This window comes from Betta splendens, chromosome 17, assembly GCF_900634795.4.
Source record: "Betta splendens chromosome 17, fBetSpl5.4, whole genome shotgun sequence".
In the NCBI taxonomy this organism is placed as follows: Eukaryota; Metazoa; Chordata; class Actinopteri; order Anabantiformes; family Osphronemidae; genus Betta; species Betta splendens.
Genome location: NC_040897.2, coordinates 10,790,378 through 10,806,113, shown reverse-complemented (window position 1 = coordinate 10,806,113; position 15,736 = coordinate 10,790,378). Strand labels below are relative to the sequence as shown.

Below are 15,736 nucleotides of genomic sequence, written 5' to 3'. Positions count from 1 at the left end.
CATCTGAGTATTCCCTTCTCTGATTGGTGCAGGAAGAGGCTAAGACTTCCGGTGTTTTGACCACAGGGAGCGCATCGCTACACGCCCCAAAGCTGCCAGCCATGCACACACAGCGTGGGAACATCTGCTGAGCACACACAGGTAAAATGATACACCCACACCGCTTTACAGTCGCGACCCACTCAGTGATATTAAATCGGTATTTTGTTTCTATTTGTGTGTGTTTCTTTGTGGTTGTTTTAGCATCCCTCTGGGCCTATTCCATCTTTGTGTGGCCCTTTTGTGTGTCCTTGTAGCTATTTTGTGTCTCCTGGTGCTCGTTTAGTGTGTCTTTGTGGTTATGTCATGCCCCTGCAGTCGTTCTATGTCTCTGAGGTAATTTTGTGGCCTGTTGTGATCATCTCGTGACTCCTTGTGTTTTTTTAGTAGTCTTTTTGAAAAAAACAAAAAACAAAACAGGCACTTCTAAAACAGGTATACTTCGAGTATTAATCCGATTTTATTTACACATTAAAAGTAAAACTCATGCATATCTACATGCCATTTTTTTGTACTGTCCACCTAATTTAATTGTGTTTAGTGAATTTGCACAAATCTTTTATTCTGCTTATTAGAATAGCCAGAGGGTGTTCTTGTTGTTGAAAGCAGGTCATCTTGTGTTTTAGGCGATATGTAAATATTTATTTTTGTTGGTTGTTGAGCTGTCTACTATATATGTATATAGTATATGATATATTTTTATAGCAAACAACTGTGATCTCATTTTGTACACAAATAGGATTAATCCATTTTTGACTGTGCGTAGAGCATTGGAAGTGTAATTTTATTTTTTTTTCAAATTAATTGTTTGTATGTACATTTTTTAGAAAGCAGTTAGATAACTTGTATTGCTTGTTTTGTCTAAATAGCAGCAACTGCAAAAAGACAGTCAAATGTTTTTTAAGTTTACCAGTAAATTAATTTGCAACTTCTGTTTATTAATATTCTAAAAATTGACTAATGGAAACTTTTATACTGTACATTGGTAGCTTGCGTATTGTTCTATGCATTTATCCCCCAGACTTTACATAATATTTTCATGGATACACTACATTATGAAGCGGGATTAAATTTTTTATTTCAACTGACTTTGTGCAGCAGGGTTCTGCCAAAAATCCCAGTGACCTGGAGCGCTTTTGGGCCGACCCAGCAAGACACATGTGCTGAGTAGAAGTGGGGTCTCTGTAGACCAGCCTTTAGCTCTTTTTCATTGAAAATGGACTCCCACTGGCCATCTTTTGGCTTCGAAAATATGTTCCTTTATCCACCCGGCCCCCCATACTACCAGAGTACAATAGTTACAATAATGACACCGAATGAAAACCTCCACACTGGACCAATTTTACAAAAGACCCGAGATGCTCCTCAGCATCTCAGTATGTGTTTAGTTATTGAGTTGCACGAGAGGCCTACTGCTGATGCTTTATTATCCTCTGAAAAGAATTTCTCAAGGCAATGCTTGTCAGTTCATGATAATATTAAATGCCACCCACACAAATACAAAGATTATATTATCATAGCTGATGTGCCTTTCCTGTTTCTTTAGTGCAATGGACTGGAAGACAGTTGCTGCATTCTTTCCAGTGCATTTATGAATTCAGCAAAGAAGGTAGCAGAGCAACATTCAATCACTTCCTTGTGTGCACTAGGAACACCTGGTGAGGGGACAAGTATCATGCTGAGGGCCTGTGCAGACCCCCACCAAGATGAGCCTGCAAATCAAAAGCTTCAGAGGTGATTCATCTCTTCACTGGAGTCTCCGCTTTTCATCTGGAGTTAAGACTGAAAGGGGCGACACTTTAACTTATGGCTCCTCATATCTGCATCCGCGAGGTAGGGAGCGTCAGGCGCTGGAAGCCCACTACTCTGATTATGGCAAAACACTTGTTTTTGCACTTTGTTCACAGCGGGGTTACGCATATTCACACTGTGAGTGACTCCTGCAACTGTCAGGAAGGGAGCTGCCTTGGCTGCTCACCGAGAATGTTAATAGTGGTGGTATGATAGGAAATACTGAATAGAATTGACTGCTAATTGAATGCTTTCATCTGACATGGCAGGCTGTGTGAATACAGATTATCACCAGTTGGAAGAGGCGCTGCTTTTAGAATACCAATTTCTATCGCCGTTTATTTAGAGTCTTTCAACCATTGTGCTGGATGACTCAACTGGCAGACATGAACATTTCCTCATGAAATATGTACTTTCCTGCCTGACAGAGGAAATGGAATCCACATGTTATTTACACACGCTTAAACCGATGAACTGTATCTGTAACATCCTCCATCTGATGTTTTAGCAGGAATCAAAATGTTTTCACTTATTTATTTTCCTGTTTGCAGCTTCTGCCCTTGTGCCTTCTGTGTATTTAAAGTACTTAGATGATATACTGACAGATTACTTCCATGGTTGGAGAAACACTAAACTGAGCTTGGTGTGTGAGGCAGGACATCAACAAGCCTGTCTCCTTGAAATAATCTTTACAAACAACTAAATCAGAACATAAATGCAGACCAGCTTCTTTTTAATGTTTAAAAATCAGGTAACTATTAAGTCACTAAGTGTTAAAGCTGAACAATAGCAAGAAAAACCTCAATTAAATATTTTCAAAATTATTACCATCGTTTTTGGCACACGCATATTTGTTCTAAATAAAATCCATGCAAATATTTTCATCACATTTTTCAGGTTAGCAGCGTATAAAATCCCATTTTCCAAAAATGCAATAAGACTCTAATGTGTCACATGTTTAATTATCTTGAACGTTTTATGTATTTGACAAAAATGCACTTTCGCTGACCAGCTTAATAGTAGTGTGTAGTAAAAATGAGCAGATGTAGACTTTGATGCTTGCAACCTGCTCGCATGCTACAAAGAGACCTGCTCTGAGGCTTCACATTCGCTGTTTCATCTCATGGCTGCAGGCTGATGAGGCTTTGGTTTGGGGAGTTTGTCAAATAGAAACTCCAGGCGACATACAGTAAGTGATGCCTGCCTGGAACTGAGGCTTGTTACACCCTCATTCCTACTAATTGACCTTTTTAAATGATCTGCGAACTGATGATAATAGTTCTTGCTTTGCCAGTTCTTCAGATACTCAGTATGAGCCATACTGAGTGTCTATAGCGCTTTGCTGCTAAAGCTAATGCGAGGCTTGGCATTGTAACCGAAATACCCACTGACTTCTCCATGGCATTAATTCACCCCCATATCATCACAGATGCTGTTTTTTTTTCTTTCTCAACTTTGGCACTTAGAATTTGGCGTTCGTCTTTTCTTCCCATGCATCGCAGCCCGAGGGCACGGCAGTCAGGCACATTCGACGTGCGACGCCAGGAGCTTTGACCTATCTTTGCTCACAAAGGCTGAGCCTTCGGTGGATGCTCGTTTTACACCTGAAGACGATGCCCCCCCCCCCCCCCCCCCCCCCCCCCCCCCCCTCATCCGTTGCCAGTTAACCTGCTTATTTTAGAATCGCCGGTTTAAGGAAACGCCAACAAAATTTTGAAGCACAACCAAACAAGTTGTTACTAATGCCATTTACTGAACGAAAGAACGTCTCATCTTTTTAAAACTTGTCATATCACACATTGCTAAAAATTCAGGGTTCAGTAGGTTTTTTTTTCTGTTTAAAATAGTCATAGATGCAGACATTTTTGGGGCTCACGTCACAAATATGTACAAATTAGGACAACAGTGGCATGAAACAAGCTCTGACTAATGTTTGACATTGATGCTGAAAGTGTTGCTCAAATTGAATTACCAGTGATAGTTACTGGGTCTATTCCCACGTTTTCAAGCCACTGTAAGTCAAATCAAAGACTGCACTTGTACATTTCTGATGGAGCTGATTAGCTGAGATTTCATATGTTTAAATTTATATGAACCTTTGATTGATTGATTGCTTATTTACTAATAAATATATAATGGTTTATTTAAATAAATATTTGAATATTTAAAGTGTTTAGGGCCTTTATTGCTGTGTGAGTGAATAGACTGAGCCAATTGGTGTGTTTTAATGTGATTCAGGTTTATTTAGAATATTAGTGAATAATTTAGATCACTCAAATGTTGTTTTGTGCGATTTCTCCAATTGCTTGGCTTTGCGAAGTCCACCCAAATCAAGAGCACATCCCGAACAGATGCAGATGAAACGGGCGCGAAAATGAAGCCAGACTGGTGACATGAGAGCAGACAGAAGCACCAAAACCTTGTCAAATCCAAGAGCGATCGCCCCGTAACATCTGAGCGACTTCATCCCACGTCTTGTGTCAGTCAGTGTAGTTTGTGGGCGCCTCTGATAGTGTACAAAAGGGAATCAGCAGGGGGCAATGTTCTCACATCAAAGAATCCTCGACATGCAACAGAAAGGCAACACTTGAGTCAAGGACACAGGGCTCAGAAACACTGGCTCTGCTCGACGTAATGGCACCAATGCAAATATTTTTCATATCCAGCACAGCAGCCATCAGTGATCACATTTGTGGCGCAATATTGAATGCAACATGCTGTGCGGGAGGCATGTGATTGTAAAAGGCTTGTAGAGCTAAATATTTTAAACGCTACCAGGCTCAGCATTAGCCCAAGACATGCACAGCCACAGACTATGTATGGGGAGCAAAATGAATCTGAGATCATGTAATCATGAATAATAAATGCAATTGTAGCATTCACTAGCGTTATTAGCCTGGAAATAGATGACACTTTGACCACTATTCGCTCCGACACTGCAGACGTGTCAGTTGACTGTAAAAGAAAATGCAAGAGGTGGGAACATGATGATTTAGCGATTACTTCGCTGTCTCCTGCCACAAAGCTAACTGTAGCGACACTTAACTGTAGAGTCCCCCACTACAGCAGAGTCTGATATGATCTGAAATGGATAAAAGGGAATAGATTAATATATTAGGCAAATGCAGTGAGGACAAATCGCACAGCGTGGAGCACTCCGGGATGGAGTTTTGTCGAGATCTCAAACCAAATGCGCCGTAAATTCAAAGAATCGTCTTGAGTTTATTGTCTAACGTGAACCTTTTGTTCCTGGAACGGCAAGCATGTTTATGTAAATCAACACGGAGGCTTATACGAAGCAGCTCCGTGCCGATAGGTCGCCCAAATTGTGTAAGACATCAGAGCATAAGGCAGAAACATGAGACATTTCAAATTCAATGAGATTTAAGGATCTGTTTCACAGACAGACAGCCAAAGTTCTCTTTTTCAGTGTATTATACCAGGATTAGTCTAATCCATGTCTGTGAAATAGGCCCCTTCATTTTCCTGTTAATGTCTACCGTGCATTAGGTATCTCCTTCCTTGGTTTTCCAGTCATTTGTGGAACTGAAGGGGAATAAAAAAATTTATACACAAAATCTGGTTCAAACAAGTTTACTGCATTTGCAGCCGCTTCGAGTAACGACAGAACAGTCCAACGGGGGAAAGAAAGACAGATAAGAAGCAACAGAGAGAAACTAATTATATATGTGAAAGTTTAGCAGTCCTGATTAAAATTTATTGTGTGAGTGATCAAAAGATGACCGCGTGGGGACCGATTTAATCGGCGGAACGGTGCCGGAGCTCAGACAAAGGGACGGGATTGTGCAGATACTGTACCTGCTTTCCAACCCACAAACCCCTGCGAGAGCACGGAGGGGCTCCGCGTCGGCGCCGAGGAACGGCTCTGCCCTAGATTCCGCTCGCGCGCCGGCTATTTTCTGCAGCTCGTCGAAGACGCACTCCCTTCACCGCAGCTCGCCTGTGACAGGGGGCTGATGGCTTCGTGCTGCCAAATGCGGTCACGCGTTGTCTGCGGTGGAAATTCCTCCCCGTTGTAATTTCATCACTTCGCTAAACGTGCGACGGTCGTATCAGCTTTCACGTCGCTGCCCCGCGTCTCCTCACCTATTTGAGTCCTCTTTGTACAGTTTTCATTCAGTTGTACCGTTCAGGGCTTACATGTGTCTGATTGCTTAACAAATTCCTATGTCACATATCCCACACACTGGCATTTGTGAGTTGCATGAACTGGATACGTGTTTACTACTAATTTAATACACTGAGTGCATTTATTTAACAGTATAGAAGCTTCAAAATAAAATGTAATGTAATGACATCATTTGTTAATTAGGTCATGTGGTAACAATCTCATAACTAGTAACGAACTGATTTCACCTAATCCTGCAGTGTAATATAAGTTATTGTACTAAAGTACTTTCTGGTGCTTTTTAATAGAATGAGTAATATATTTGTCACTTGCAATAACAGAACTCTACAATATTCCCCTATAAATTCTAATCATTTGGATTTAATTCTAATTTTACTAGGTCTAACACACAACGTGCACATTAGTGTGTGTGTGTGTGTGTGTGTGTGTGAATTAAAAATATTAGCCTCATTATTCCTCATATCTGGATTCTCGCTGTTAAATTGGCCGTTTCATTCACAGAGACGTTGCACATGTGGGGTTTGAGCTAACAGGAACATCTGCTCCGTGTTAACGCAGCCTGCACCTGATTGAAGAAAGCGAGAGTGTTACAAGTAGACTGAGCTAATGCTCTAATCACGTCACCGCACATGATCGTGGGATCACTTCAGCCTTTTATTACAGTTTTTGCTTATCGTGTGCCGGAGAGTTTAGCGCCTGATTATTCCAACAAATATGTGAATAATTAGTTTAAACGCCGGCTTTGTGACATGGCTGGGATTGAGGCTTCGGAAGGGATTTTTCTGGGTCATTGTGAGCGAACAGCGACGGCATCCGCGTCTCATCCCGTGTAAACAAACGCGAACAACAAAGCGGAGCAAAATTCCTTCGCTTTGCCTTCACAACGTCGCCTTATTTGCAGAGGCTGACGCAGCTTTGTTTGGGGAGGAGAAACGGCTCCCAGACAATTCAAACCTGTCTCCAGCACCGCTCCAGTTCCTCTGTCTCGACGCCAGACTGGGCTGCTGTTTTCTTGCTTGTGCTTCTCCCTGTTCACTTGCTCGATTCCCACCATTAACGAGCTCTGGACGCTATTTCTGACTGGAGGGTTGCAGCTCGTCCAGTGCATAAAAAGCTCAGGAGGGGCGTCTGGAGCCGTCCTGCCCGACAAGGACAATCATAGCAGCACACTCGGTGCTCCCTAATTCTGCAGAGCCCCGTCTGTCTGCTTTATGCTGCAAACCACAGGCCCTCGCCTCTGATCCACTGTCTGCACATTCACTTTCATTTATGGTGTAACGTCGGCTGGAATTCTCCAAAAACAATACCCTATTAACGCGCGTAACAAGGATGTGCCCCAGTTGTTTTTGTCAGAGATAATGTCAAGGGGAATTGGCAAATAGCTGCAATGTGCAAGCACGACTTTCCTCCCCGCACGTGTAAAACGTGTCGCCGTACGTATGTTTAGGTGCAGCCAACGCTGTTTAGGCTCTTTGTGCCCGCATGTATTCGTCTACTGTCAAGCTGAAGTTGATCTGGAATTCTCTTTGTAGCAGATTCTCTCCCAGCATCCTCAGTGCGCTCCAGATGCACGAGGGAGAGACCTTGACGAGGCGTACGAAAGGAAAACCAGCACATTTGGGTATGACTAAGACCTTCAAAGCATTCTCCATCCGCTAGCACTAGAGTTTTTTTTTTTGTGTAATTCAGCATATACAGTCAAGCAGCACATCACGTGGATAGTCTATATTTTTGTCAGCATGTGTTATGTGTGTTTCTCTGCAGAATGAGGTGTTATCTCGCGCTGGCTGCCAGACGGCTTGTATGGAAATACTACGTCCTCCGATGAGGTCGAGAGCAAAGACAAACTTTTTAAAGGGGGAGAGGAAGTAAGAGGATTAGACTTGATAATGCGCGTGAAACCTCCCGCCAGGATGAGCTTGTCAGATCGCAGAATACCTGTGGCTGTTTACGATGGCTCCCACAGACATTGATTGATTGGCGGAGGTTGTGTTGGTAGCAGATGAAAAGCAGAAGGTCATCGACAGTCTGCGGATGAATGGAGCACATTACTGACATGACAAGGTGCATTTACAGTACGTATTAAGATTCACACTGAAGCCAAGTGAAAAAGAGAAAACAACCTCAAGGTAACTCTGCAAACCGCTTCACTTTTACCACCTAATTTGTTGTTATTCATTCCAAATTCTGAGCAAACGTGGCCAAAGCACCTTGGCAGCACATGGGCTCCTAAAGCATCCGGAAGATATTTAAAAAGGGAATCTAATATCCTTAATGAATAGCCAGCGAGTGCGAAAAGTGATCTAACAAATGCTGTTATCAAAGACGACTGTGTGCAGTTGCAACGCACTAGTTTGAACTGTTTAACACATGCAAAGGATTTAGTTCGCAATTTAGTGTTTGGAGCGCTTTCAAGCCCGAGCGGGAGCACGTTCCTCCCAAGGTCACCTCGGTCCGAGCCGCGGCGCTGAAGGAACTGGGCGGAATCTGTTTATTTGCTGAGAGAAACCGGCAAAAGTAACCGAATGTAAAGGCCGAAGGCCGGGAAACCCACGAGGCGCCCGCACATTTGACCTATTATTAAATAAAAGCTCTGACAGATGAAGTCGCTGGCACGTTTCAGATTTACATTGAGTAACTCACTGCCTGCAGAGTCGCAGACCTGGCACGTGCGCTATGTGCAAACATTAATAAGATGTAAATAAAACAAGAGGAAGGTGATTATGAATGTCTGTGGGGATTTCTGTAGCGCGATGGCTCTGACAAAAGGGTTCCAGCACTTAGTCGGGGCTCCTTATTGCCAAGCCTCTATCAGCTTCCTAAGTCGTATCAGATGTTTCGGCTTTATTGGGACTTGAAATAGTTATTAGCCTGAGCACCCACCCTGCTGGATTTATCTCCTGTTAAATACGGAGCCACACAATTATGAGCCGCGAGATACGCTTCTCCCCGTTCCTTTTTCTCCTCTCAAATCAAAAACGACTCGTTTTAGATTTGATGACGAGCAGGTGAGACGCCACACAATGCGAGGAGCGCTGTGGCCCTTGAAAAGACGAGCATCCTTGGAAATGACTCGAGAGGAAGTCGGGAAGTTTACCGAGCCCTCACTACGAGTGAGCAGCAAAAGTGTCTTCTTCTGTGGTTTTAGAGGAAAACCAGGGCGGAACAATGGACTCCACAGCCGCTGTGTCTCGGAAATGGAACCTCGCTGCTGCGCGTGAGTGCAGACAGACTGTACTGAGAGGGACAAGATGGAGCATTTCTGCCTTCCACTGCATGTTTCCTAAATTACACTATGCGGGTCATTTCCATAGGGGGAAGAAGTAGGGCTGCAGCGTATCTAATTTGTCTGTAATACCAGCAGAAATAGAGATTCTCCTGCCAAGCAGCATCACAACTTCTGCCTTTGTCTGACACGCTCATGCCAGAGAAGCAGACGTCTGCCAACGGTTTTATCATTTTCCAGTGTGTGTTACTTGACCGCAAATAATTCAATTTAGAGCCACAAAGATCAGTCAGTTAATCAGCAGCAATTTGATAATGAATTCATCATTGTGAGGATTTTTCTTTCCCATAGTCAGTTCTTGCTCCAACTTCCTGCCTTTCTGCATGTTGTGTCACTCGAATCGTTTTAAATTAGATTACAATGTGCAGCCATGGATCAGTTGGTGGGGCAGTTATTATTCCAGCCCCGCTTCCTCCTGGCTGCATCTGGACACTGAACCCCAAACCCTCGGTGCCTCGCATGCAGCCGCCTTTTCCCCCGGGGAATTAATAAAGGCTGGTTTTACGATTAATATTAGGCCACCTCGGACTTTGGGAAACTCAGTTGGACGTTTTCCACAATTTTCAGAGGTTTTATAAACTAAAGGATTGCCCGGCTAATCGTGGAGACAATTAACAGATGAATGAATGAATACAATACTAGCTGCTGCTAATAATAGTTGCTCCTCTGACTTAATTACGATTAAGGACAGAAAATGTAGATTGAAAACACATAATTATTCCTATTCCGTCCTTCTACAGCTAGGATTAAAAAGCTATAAACGACAGACATGGAATTGTTTAAAATTGTATGATTTCTTTTAAAAATCTTTGCATTGGCAACAGTAGTCAGTGTTCTAATCTATTACCCCTATAATAAACCCGATACCCATATGGAACACACATATGGAACACACAAACTCATAGTCACACTGCACCATGTGTTTGCCTGCTCCAAATAGGCATGGATCTTATTTATATGTATAGAATATATTAAGTGTATCAGCAAAGAGAAGCCTTGAAAATGGAAAGATGTAAAATTTACCAAGTGTGCCCCCCCCCCCTTCATAAAGAGTGTAATACTGTATGAATGAGCTGCGCTTCCTGTGATAGGTCTGTTGGCGATGCATGAAACACCTTCCTGCTTTTGTTCTGTGTATGTACTCCTTTAATTTCACCTTCTGTATTTGTTCGATCGACACAATACTCGGGAATCAAATGCGGGAGGGTTGGATTCCATTAAAATCCTATTCAGTGGCAACAATACAGAGAAACCTAGCATTAAGAGAAAGCGCTTTTTCTTCTCAGGAGAGAAAAAAAAGATCCCTTCCTTTAATCACACTGATTCAATTTAAACTGCTACGGGACTATAAAAATATTACTTAAGCAGCAGCGCTGCGTTAAGCATTAATTCGTGTTGTAGAAACACAGCCACCGCTGCCACAGACGCTGTCACTGTCATGTGTTTTTTTATTTTTTTTATTATTTTTTTTTTTATTTGTCATTTAAGTGCAAGGTACCAAAAAAATGAAGGGAAATCATTTTCTCAGCCGGTCTCAAATCGCATGCGAGACATAAACGTTTACCATTCAGGTGCTGGTCAGAAGGTTGGATTCGCTCGACTATTTCTAATTGATTACAGGGTGGACGGCGGCCGCCGGGCCTAAATTTAGGAAAGCTTTCACGAGCGAGATCTGAGATTTTATACTTTCCTCTTTTACATGGGCTGCAGTCAGACTGCTCCCTGTCGCTCAGGGTTACGAGCTGCTTCTTACTTGTGTTCAAAGTTAGGCACAGAGCACAGATCACAGCTAATGCAAAGTGACAGCGAAGCCAAAAGCATGGCAGACGCATTTTTTTCTCCTCATTGTAGTATTTTTAAGTTTTGTAATTTTCCAGCTACATTACAATCGTCTCTTTAATAATTAGTGATTGTGCATATTTTTGCTGTAACCTCCTTTAAATCTGAAATGAAGGATAACCTTTCCTTGATTAGGAAAAAAAAGAAAAAGATTAGAAGGCTGTTAATTCTTTCCCTCTTTCCTGCTTTCTTTTCGTCTTAGTTCATATTTATATAATAAATAAACCTAAAATAGACAACATAACCTTTTGTTCTGTTAGAGGGAATCAAAGTTCAACTCTTTCACCCTTTCAGCAGACTTCTCCTCTCCAAAGTGACCTAATGCAGCTCGTGCTGCATTGCCCGACTTATAAAAATACAGTTGTGATATTAATAGGGATAGCGGTTAAAATATATTAACATGATGATGAGCATCTGTTCGGCATCAGTTAATTACAGCAGAGACACGTCTGCACTCAAAAGTAAGAAAAAGGCAATGAATGAACACCTGGTCACCGCATTAATATTCACATCATTGTTCATTTAATACTCGTCAACACTAATGGTGAGTCTTTTAACGTCACCAACTAAAGCCCTAAAAGAAAACTCATGTTCATAAATAATGTTTATAAAATTATTATTAGACATATTTAGCTAATATGGTGTGAGACTCATTATTGTAATTGTTTTGATCTTAAGATTTTTATAATGGATACAATTATTTGTCATCATCATCATTGTTATCAGTCATCAACATTGATAGTAATAATCATTCTTCATCACGTTGAACCAATAACTGAGACTGAGCTGTCTGTTGACCTGTGTTGATGTCAGGTGACTCTGGGCTCAGTGCCCGGCGTTCGTCCTTAAACGCCTCCGTCCTCCACTCGTTTGTCGCTCCTCGTCCTGCGTTCTGCGTCTGGATAAACATTTGGCCTCTTGGAAACGCAACTGTCAGCGCTGAAGAGTGAACAAGCCCCACTCAACATCGCTTAGCGAGTGATGGAGTCGGTACAGTGTGGACACGAGGCGCCGGATATAGAAGCTAATCACACGACTGATATTACTGCCAGGGCTCTTGTTAAGAAAACAGCTGTTCTGTTCCACACCTGTGACTCAGACCTCTATATAAAAATCCATATTGCTGCATGTTGTCACTACGTCTTCCTCACAGCAGCATAATTCCTATAATAGCCGTCTGCGAACTCTCGGCGTCGGCTGTATAATCAGCGCCGCGACGGCCCTGCTCAGCGTGTTGTACACAATGAAATTCATATTGATAGGTCAATCTGAGAAAGTGGAGCCGGGCAGAATTGTAAAGCGGCGCCGCTGCTTCTCCCGCTCGCCGTGGGTCGCTTGCTGTGAATTGCGGCAGCCGAAGCATGAATTTTGTCACACTGTATGGAGCCTGAAAGCAAGAGGTTAGGAAAACAGAACCTGGCCGTCTGGAGCAATACAGCGCCGACGGACCCGGCTCCCGGTTCCGGAGAATCCAAACGAGGAGAACGCATAAATCGCAGCAGGAGAAAATAACACACTGGAAAGTTTAATGTGACAGAATCTCCGATCTCACGATGGAGCCAGAAACTGACACAAAGTGAAATATTAGCTGTCAAATTAGATACAACTCTGAATATTAAAACATAAGGACTTATGTTACTGATTTGTATTTATGTTATGTTTTTTTTTTTAAATCATGGCCTGATGTAGCATCAGTCTAATCTCCCGTGGCTACAACAAGCTAATGCGTCCAACGTTAGCTCAGCTGCTTTTGCTTAGCCGAGCTGATGTTCACCTCTGGTCCCTGATGTGAGCCAAGATAATTTATTATATTTAATGTTCACGGATGTTTTATCTTATCTGATGAGCTTTTACTGCATTTTGCTTCATGCCAGCTAAAAAGCTACGCATGGAAATATGCTTAACAGAACATATAGTCATCTTTGCTCTTGCAGTCTTAGACTGACAGTTCACTCATATATAAATTATATAATGTGTACGTTTAAATCTTAATACTGTTGAAAAATAAAACAAAAGCTTGTATCAAATAACTAATGTGTTATGCTCTGTGGAAATCCTTGACTTGCTGATGATTCATTAAATTATATTCTTGGGTGTTTATTAATGAATCGAGTTCTGCTCAATATTGAATGAGGGGAATGTAAAACAGGGCTTCACCCAGCCATATCATTGGATGTGGCAGGGAGCGTCGCTCGCAGCCCGGGTGCTGCCTTCCTGTAGAAACCTATGGCATTGCCATGGGGAAAGATTAACCCCGTCCGCCGCTGTTTGATGCGGTCAGCAGATGTAAAGCTGTAGAGATGGAGCCGCCGCAGATACTAGCTGCTGTGTGTGTGTGTGTGCGTGTGTGCGTGTGTGTGTGTGTGCGTGTGTGTGTGTCTGTGTGTGTGTGTGTGAGGATGCTATATGGCGCTCGCGCTCTGCTAGCCCTCATCTTAACCGGTTCCAGCCAAGGATGATGTCACTTCTTGCCCTGCAGTGGTGTAATCATTCTCCTGCATGCCTGAAGGGCCCCTCAGGAGTTATCAGTCTTTGATAGTTGTCTCTGCTGCAGCTGATTCAATCTGTGACACCACTTCGGGCCATGTGTGCGCCTATAACAAACACACTTAATCATTCCCGTCGTTAGGAGCGGAGGGGCTCCGCCGCGGTACTTGCGTTCTGCTCGGAAGGCGCCGTCGCGCGGACGCGGACCCGCGTGGAGAGTCGCACGCACGGCCCAGCGTGCCACTTCCTGCCCCCCCGCTGCCCCGTCCCTAAACCTCTTCACCCGCCGTGCGGGGGAGCAGACACTGTGCTCTTTTCTCTTTGTCATGGTAATAACGCTAAGCCTAACCGTCCTCCATTTTGCCTGTCAACTTGCATTTATTTTGTTTTCCATTTCCCCTTTCTCTCCGCGGCATGTACTGTCAGGTTTCTCGGGGTGCGTTTAAGTCCCTCCGTGCATCATTCACCGCTCCTGGAACCAATTATATTATCCGGCCCGCCCTTTCGGTTCCTACAGTGGGAATTAAGGGCAGAAAGAACCCCAGATCTATTCACTGCGCTCGCAGCATCACACCTTTACTAACCTATTCTTAAGCTCGCGCTCATGAGACTTCCTCCGTCCTCTCCTCTTTCCACGGAGCGTCCCCTGACAGTGTGAATGAGGGTCGGCTTGTTTGTGACACCGGCGTGCCGCTGTGTGACACATTATCTGCTGTAGTCTGCCACTGCAGCGGGGTACTCGCCTCGGAGCCTAAGCGAATTGTCTGGGTTTCCAGCTCCCCCCCCAGCTATCTGCTGCGCCGTAGCTCAAGGCTTATCCTCAGGCCTCTGCAGAGCTGCCGGGCCAATGAACACTAACAACTCTCCCTTTGTATGCTGTGAGAGCCTCTCTCCACCAGCAGTAAAGCATCGGCACATTTACTACTACTATCTAGCGCTATCCATCCCCGTTACTGTGCCGTGTGTCTATTAGAGGCCAAAGAAGAGGCCCTGTCATAGTGAATTGTTTAGCGCACGCCTCTCCGCTCGTACCGCGGAGTTCTAAACAGTTCACCGTGCGTTTCGCTCACAGTCTCTCTCAAACAACGCGGAACCGGCTGTTTGAACGAGATTGTATCTCTTGTTTTTGACACCACATCTGGTGTTTTGATTATACCGCGAAGCGCCGCTTAGGCTTTTGGAGCGAAAGGCTGTTGGGAATCACTCGGACCCGGGGTCGAACGTGCGTGTGTGAAATGGGCTGCGTGTAAATATGAGATGTATCCGTCCATCCAGCCATGCATTACCCGCCCCTGATGACCATTTGACTCCTGGCTTCCTCTGTCACATTTCGGACACCACTCAGAGGTGACAGCAATCTACCCCCTATAGCCCCTTCAGTGCTCTTTCAGAGGTAGACGTCGCACAGTAAACTACGCTTTCATCTCCTCACTCGCCGCTGTTGCAATCAGAGGAGATTTTGCCCATATAATCAGTGGCTTTGATGCGTGTGCCGTCGCCTCTCCTTCCCAGTCGCACGTCTCGGCCGCCCGACGCCGGTTCACTCCGGCTGCAGAGTGGCGCTCGACTCCGAATTTCACCGTGGGATTGATTTGTTTCCCCCGAAGTGCCTCTGGCGCCGCGCGGGGAAGGTTAGATCCTGCGCGAGGGCCTTCTGGAAGCGGCGCTAACATCTCAAAGTTGCCCGGCGTCTCGGCTGAAGAGCGGCCCCGCGTAATGATTCTAATTGCGGCTTTGAAAGCGGCGGAGCTGTCAAATACTCCCGTGTAGGATAATACGCATTGGCTGGAAATTAGCGGTTCTGACACAAGTGCAACAATGTGTCAGGAATGTTGCTGGCTGAACAAAATGCCCTCCATTGTTGTTCTGTGACACCTGTGGCTACCTTTTTACCAGACAAGCTACAATTAAGTGCTCAAAGAAACAGAGAATAGAGAAATGTGAATGCTAATTGATTTACTTTAATTAATTCATTATGGCTCATTATCTATTGTGGTTGATGTTGTTATATTGGTGCAATCTACGTTTTATTCTTCTTGCCCTCAAATGGCGTATTGTTGTGAGCTGACACCTACAAATACAAATACAATTACAAACAATGTATAAGAGCATTTATCTGGAAAAAAAGCAACAAACTCAGAAAT

At 43.8% G+C, this 15,736-nt stretch overlaps 1 protein-coding gene across 2 annotated transcripts in view; it reads left to right on the top strand.

The window, feature by feature from the left end:
* Position 1: 1 nt before the first annotated feature.
* The window catches only part of LOC114845082 (adhesion G protein-coupled receptor L2-like), a 115,647-nt gene continuing 99,912 nt past the window's right edge, over positions 2–15,736 (top strand). For both annotated transcript variants that reach the window (XM_029132889.3, XM_029132888.3), the window contains exons 1-2: positions 2–141; positions 1,689–1,872. The gene's annotated coding sequence lies outside the window, so the exon portion shown is untranslated. The remainder of the gene's footprint in view (positions 142–1,688; positions 1,873–15,736) is intronic.